The following is a 6,641-nucleotide window of genomic DNA, read 5'->3' as shown; positions in this document are numbered from 1 at the left end:
TTCCGAGTATTCTCATATTCCACCTACCTTATCCAATCCCGGTTGATGCCGCATATTCTGCTAGTATATATTTTTCACCTATCTCATTCGATCCTGGGCGACACTGGGTATTCTGCTACTATATGTTTTCCACCTATCTCATTCAATACTTGGCGACACTTTCTGCTAGTATATATTTTCCATTATCTCATTCAAACCCGGGACTGATTTTATATCCCCCACACTACTGTTAAAAATATACTTGAAATAAAGTAATGTTTAAATCGTAAACTGTTTCAGCAGCTTTACGAAATTAATATATAAAAACATTAACATGGTTAAGGATTAACCAACCATTGCTTCAACATAAATTTCTGAGTGTAGTATCAGTTGCAGTATTCCAGTGACTTAAATGCCCCCCCCTTTTTTTTTTGGTCTTGGTTAATGGAGGAGAAATCGTTCATTACTGATACAATTTTTATTTTTATTACTGACCTGAGTGCCCCCTTTAGGGGAGCTGGTTTTCCCCCAAATTTTTAACCGACCTCATGTCCAACTCTTCCCTTGTGGAGAGGCAAGTAAACAAAAAAATAATAATCAGAAGGGACATTTTCCAGAGCATCTTATAATCAATCAGAAGGGACATTTCCAGGGCATTTTGTAATTAAATCAGAAATTACTTTTCCCAGTTACTTTTGTAATATTAAAACTTTATTACATTAAATATAGTACCTATTTAAAATGCCTCCCCATGGATTTAGACACCAGGGTCGTTTTTTAACGTGGAGAAAAGAAACAAAAAATTGTCTTAGTCGTAAAGGAGCTCTCCTCCACTGAGAGAGAAGAAATTGAAATGTAGCATCTGCAGAACAAATACTACACTTCGATCTTGGCCAAAAGGCCAAGAAGAACAAATCATTTTTATTAGCTTTGCTTCAGCAGCAACACCAATTTCTTTTTTTGTTTACAATTTCATAACAATTAAACGACCCGGATGTAAGCGTGACACGCAAAAGAACACACACGCTATCGTGTTAATATATAGATAATAAATTGGATGCTGCATTAGGAATAAAACAAACAGAAAGGACACGATCACAGGGAACCAAGAAAACCAAAACTACAAAATACTATGCCCCCAGTGTGGTGTTTACATCGGATAGAACTACATGATAGAGTTGTAAAGAACTTGAAAAACAGAAGTCACAGAATCCTCTAGGACATGGACATGCATGCAAACAGATAAACTCTATCCAATCTAAAAGACCGGATGTCATAATAATTAACAAGAAGGAAAAAGTCCCGCCAGATCATAAATTTCATCATTCTAGCAAAACAGGAAGATGTTGAAAAATTAAACTTTCGGACCAAAAGCTACATATAAAAACCACCTTCATCAACGATTTCCTTATTCCTTTATCCTGTGCTTTAGTCCTCACATTCCATGTGCAATGTTTCTGACAAATGGGAAAGAATTGCTATTTTTTGTGTCAGAATCCATCGAACACTTATCTTAGCAAATTTTTGACTTTAAAATAGTATGTTTATATGCATAAAATAGTATGTTTATATGTATAAAATAGTATGTTTATATGTATAAAATAATATGTTTATATATATATATATATATATATATATATATATATATATAAATAAAATAGTATGTTTATATGCATAAAATAGTATGTTTATATATATAAAATAGTATGTTTATATGTATAAAATAGTATGTTTATATGTATAAAATTGTATGTTTATATATATATATAAAATAGTATGTTTATATGTATAAAATAGTATGTTTATATGTATAAAATAGTATGTTTATATGTATAAAATAGTATGTTGTTGATTTTCTTTAGCTCCTCATATCAAGTGGCTTCATGCCATTGTTTGGAGCGATTTCCATAAAAAAAAAGACAATTATAACATATTTTCAAAACAATACATTTACTTTGATTCAAATTCATCGATTTTTATATTTCATCTGATTAGTGATTAAGAATAGGACTGCATTGTCATCTTTCAACCTGTCATATAAAAATACAAAAGAAATTTAATTAAAGTTACTTTTTTGTATTAACTTGTGTGTTTGCTCAGTTTATATCATTCAATTCGATCCAATTTTATTCAATACAAGCAGGAAGATCCGACGTTGCCCGGGATTGAATGATGATCAACGACTGTTACACCCTCCTATATTTTATTGTCATTGAAATCGATGAAATCGTGCATTTTTGCAATCAAATCGATTGCTTGCTCTAATTGGGGACCCACCGCAGTGCTCTGATAGGAAGTTTTACAATGCCTCTACACAATGATTTTGTCCACAATACATTATACTTTACATTGCACTGTAGAGAACCTACTGTTTATTTTATATGCCGGACCTTTCTGCTTGTGCGGTAATAAAACTTCTCAAATGCACTTGTGATGTTAGGCTGTATAGGGCGTTAACTTTAGATGAAATCGCCAGTTATTTATTTTCGACTATCAATCATCGATACTTATTGAAGGCATTCTGATACAAAACTTAACTAAGAACACTACCAGACACATAAAATATATTTGTGTGAAATTAAAAAAAAATCGGTCCAGAGTCAGTAGAGAACAAACTCTCCTCACCCCACACACAAAGTTCCTTTTGTATATTATATATATATATATATATATATATATATATATATATAGATAGATAGATAGATAGATAGATAGATAGATAGATAGATAGATAGATAGATAGATGTTAGCAAAAGATTGGCTCAGGACCATGTAAAAACAAGTTATCAAAGAGAGAAGGAATTCATGTACAGAAGTCATCATCGAAAGATTAGGAGCTAAAGTGCATCCAACGACATCTTGAACTGTTCGGACTCTCTCTACACTTATCAGCGATTACACTGTGAATAAAAAAAAAACTTTATAAAGTTATGTGTACCAATTATAAACAATACAAAAACGCCTAAATCATGACGTTTTTATAATATACATAACAATAGAACCTCTATATTTCTTTGTTTGAAACTAAAACTTAAGAAATATCAAACAATAATTTTCACGCCCGTTGATAATACACAAGTGCGTCAGTTTTAAGAAATTCATTGCAATAGCAGTGACACGCATTGCCCATGCGTTCTTCTGTCACTACACGAGAGAGTTGCAGTTCAAGCATGTCTCATTGTTGGCACGGCAACTGAATCGAGCTTGCATATAGAAACGATATTGTGGTTACACTCATTTTTTCAAACTGGTGCATTCATTTACATAACTTAATTGTGAAGTTTTATATGTGCATAAACATAACAGATATGCTTGAAATTAAACATTCTATTTATTATTATTAGCTCACAAGGAGCTTTCACACAGGTCTTCAGAAATCTTTCCCTGAAAACAGCCTGTTGTGTTCCCTGGAAGCTGAGTGACAACACGTATCCCCAGGTTTCCAGTACTCTCCAGCTCTTTCGAGAACATTTGCAAATAAATTTGCATTATCGCAACAGCTACTTGCCATTGATTTCTCGTTGGCAACTGTTATTGGTTTTAGCTGGGGTTTGAGTGGCAATAAACCTCCCCAAGGTCCCAGTTCTCTTCACACTTATTTGGCTGAGGTCTGGTCAGTTCATCGGCCTTTCCTTCCTCCTTGACTCTACTTGGTTATTTGGTCTTGCTCTTGTGGGGTGGGGTAATGATGTGACAATGGGGGTAGGGTTGGGTTAGAGAACTTATAGATATGCGGTTTCAGTGTTCTTGGTTCCATGTAGTGTTTCATGTTTTGCCTTTGCAGCAGTTTGCCTGGGCCGCACTTGTTGCTCCTGTGTGTTAGTTTCCACATTCAAGGGTGTTTCTTAATATTTCAGCTGTTTTCATGATTGTTGTTCGTTGTATTTTTCCAGTCATTCCTTTGATTCTAATTTCTCCCATTCTTTTTTCAAAGTTTTTCGGGATCGTTCCTAGTGCTCCTACTATTATAGGTTTTATTTTGATTTTCTTCATCTTCCATATCCCTTTCAACTCTTGTGCTAGCTTTGTGTATTTGCTCTGTTTCTCCTTTTCTTTGATATTCACCCTGTGGTCAGCTGGGACAGCAAAGTCTACGATTTGACAGGATTTTTCTTTCTTGTTAATTATTACGACATCCAGTTTTCTTGCTTTGATGGGTTTATCAGTATAGAACTTTGTGATGCTCATTTTCAAGTACTGTTGCCGGCTTATGCTTATAACACTTGTCTGTGCGTTCGAGATGCAGTTGTTTGCATAATTCCCAGTGTACTACCCTTCCCACTTTGTCATGTCTGTTCTTGTATTCCTTTTGGGCCAGTTTGCTGCATTCACTTATTATATGGTTTATCGTCTCGTCTCTTGGTTTACAGAGTCTGCATTTGCTGTTTTCTTGTGTTTCCTCAATCTTTGCTTTGATGTCGTTGGTTCTTATCGAGTTGCCTTGTGCTGCAGTTATTAGGGATTCAGTTTCTCAGCTCATGTGTCCTTTTCACATCAACGTCCAAGTGTTTTCGTTATTTTCATCTATTGTCATCCTTATGAATCTTCTGTGTAGTTGTTTCTCTTCCCACTTTTCTTTTCTTGTCTTATCCTTTTTCTCTGTTTATTGTTCTGTTTTATTGATTTTTCCGTGTCTCTCGCTGCTATGATTATCCTTTCAGTGTCTTGCATTAAGTATTTTTCTAGTTCTTTTTTGCTGTCATTCACACAATCTTCTATATTAACTAGCCCCTTCCCGCCGTCTTTTCTTTTTATGTAGAGTCGTTCAACATCATCCTTCGGATGTAGTACATTGTGCATGGTCATGAGTTTCCTGGTCTTCTGATCGAGTTGTTTTAGTTCTTCTTTAGTCCACCCTATGAACGGTCCAGAGTATCTTACTAGTGATACTGCCCATGTATTTATACCTTTTACTAGGTTCTGCTATATTATTATTATTATTATTATTATTATTATTATTAGTAGTAGTAGTAGTAGTAGTAGTGTTAATGCCATTATTATTATTATTATTATTATTATTATTATTAGCAATAGTAGTAATGACATTATTATTATCATTATTATTATTGTTATTATTATTATTACAAACTATCTAAATAATAGTCTGCAATGTCATGGAAGTGTTGCTGAAAAAAGTGATGATGTTCCACCTTCAACAGACCAAGCAAATCTGTCAGTCCCAACATGGCTTTGTGCTGAAGAGGTCTTGTCTAATGAATTTTCTGGTCATGAATGAGTCGCTGACGAGAATCATGGATAAGGGTGACACTGCGGACATTGTTTTTCTGAACCTTGCCAAAACTTTTGACTTTTGTAAATCATCATCTACTTTTCATCAAGCTCCAGGCGTACGGGTTCCATCCTGAGGTTGTGCAGTGGGTCAGTGCCTTCCTCACTGACTGCACCTTCCGGGTTCAAGTGAGTGGTTGTCTTTCTGATGTATACAGTACAACAAGTGGTGTGCCACAGGGTTCAGTCATCAGACCCCTGTTGTTTCTCATCTTCATCAATGACTTGCCGAAGTGATTTCTCAGCTGTTCCTTCTGCTTTGCCAATGATGTAAAATTCTTGCTCCCCGCAGCGACAATGAAGACCTGTGGTGTTCCCTCTATAAAGTCTGGAAATGGTCACTGGACTTAGAGCTGAGTTTAAACATCGCCAAATGCAGCCATATGGCAGTGGGCCGGCATCCCCTAACTCTTCCATACCCTCTTGATTCCCAATCAGGAGACGGGCTACTGGAGTCCATCAGTCAGGCCAAGGATCTTGGAGTGATCGTGCATTTCACATATTAACCCTTGGAACATTGTATCACCGCTGCTCACAAGACCAGATTATCCTGTTCCTCATGCTCTTTTGGTCATCTCACTCCCTCCATCTTCCTTTCCCTCTACACCTCTCTGGTGTGCACGATTTTCGAATACAGTATTCAGGCCACATCCCCCTATTATGTGAAGGACTTTTAGCATCTCAAATGGGTTCAGCACCTGGCGCCGAGAATGGTGGCTATCATATGAGCAACGTTTAAATCTTTTTTCCCTTGAGTGCAGGAAGCTTCTAGGCGACCTAATTTTCACCTACAAAATCTTTCATGGACGGTACGGCCTGGACCAGGACCTGTTCTTCACCCCTGTCCTGGATCATGAGTTCCATGGGCATGCAAAAAAGATCTACCTTTGATGGTTCTGGAGGCTACAACGGTTCCAGAGGCTTTGACACCAAGCAGCGTTCTCGGTTCGAGTGGCATCTCCGTGGAACCAGCTACCTGATGAGGTCATAAACCAGCCCACACTACAGGGCTTCAAGTCGGCTTTAGACAGATGCTGGTCGGACCTCCACGGTTTTTCCCTCTATATAGTTTCTCTTTGTACATATCCCCCCCAAATTTTCACTGACTTTTCCCCTTGTAAATGTCAACTGCTTGTGCGTTTATTCTTTGCCAATTAAATGAATAAATGAATGAACAATGATCTTTCTAATTAAATGCTGAACTCCTTAAAATACTAATTACAAAAAGTAATTTCGTCTATAAATTTCTTTTAACTTATTAATTCGTTAATTGCAGGTAATCAGAGCTATTGCTGGAACAAGTTGTACACTGAAACATCAAATCGAAAATGCTTGAATAACCGTGATGTGTTGTGTTAACGTTGTGGCTTATT

The sequence above is a fragment of the Euprymna scolopes genome, chromosome 15 (genome assembly GCF_053919585.1).
Source record: "Euprymna scolopes isolate OS-2025 chromosome 15, ASM5391958v1, whole genome shotgun sequence".
NCBI lineage: Eukaryota > Metazoa > Mollusca > Cephalopoda > Sepiida > Sepiolidae > Euprymna > Euprymna scolopes.
The sequence above is the reverse complement of the archived record's forward strand: the minus strand, read 5'-3'. Positions refer to the sequence as shown.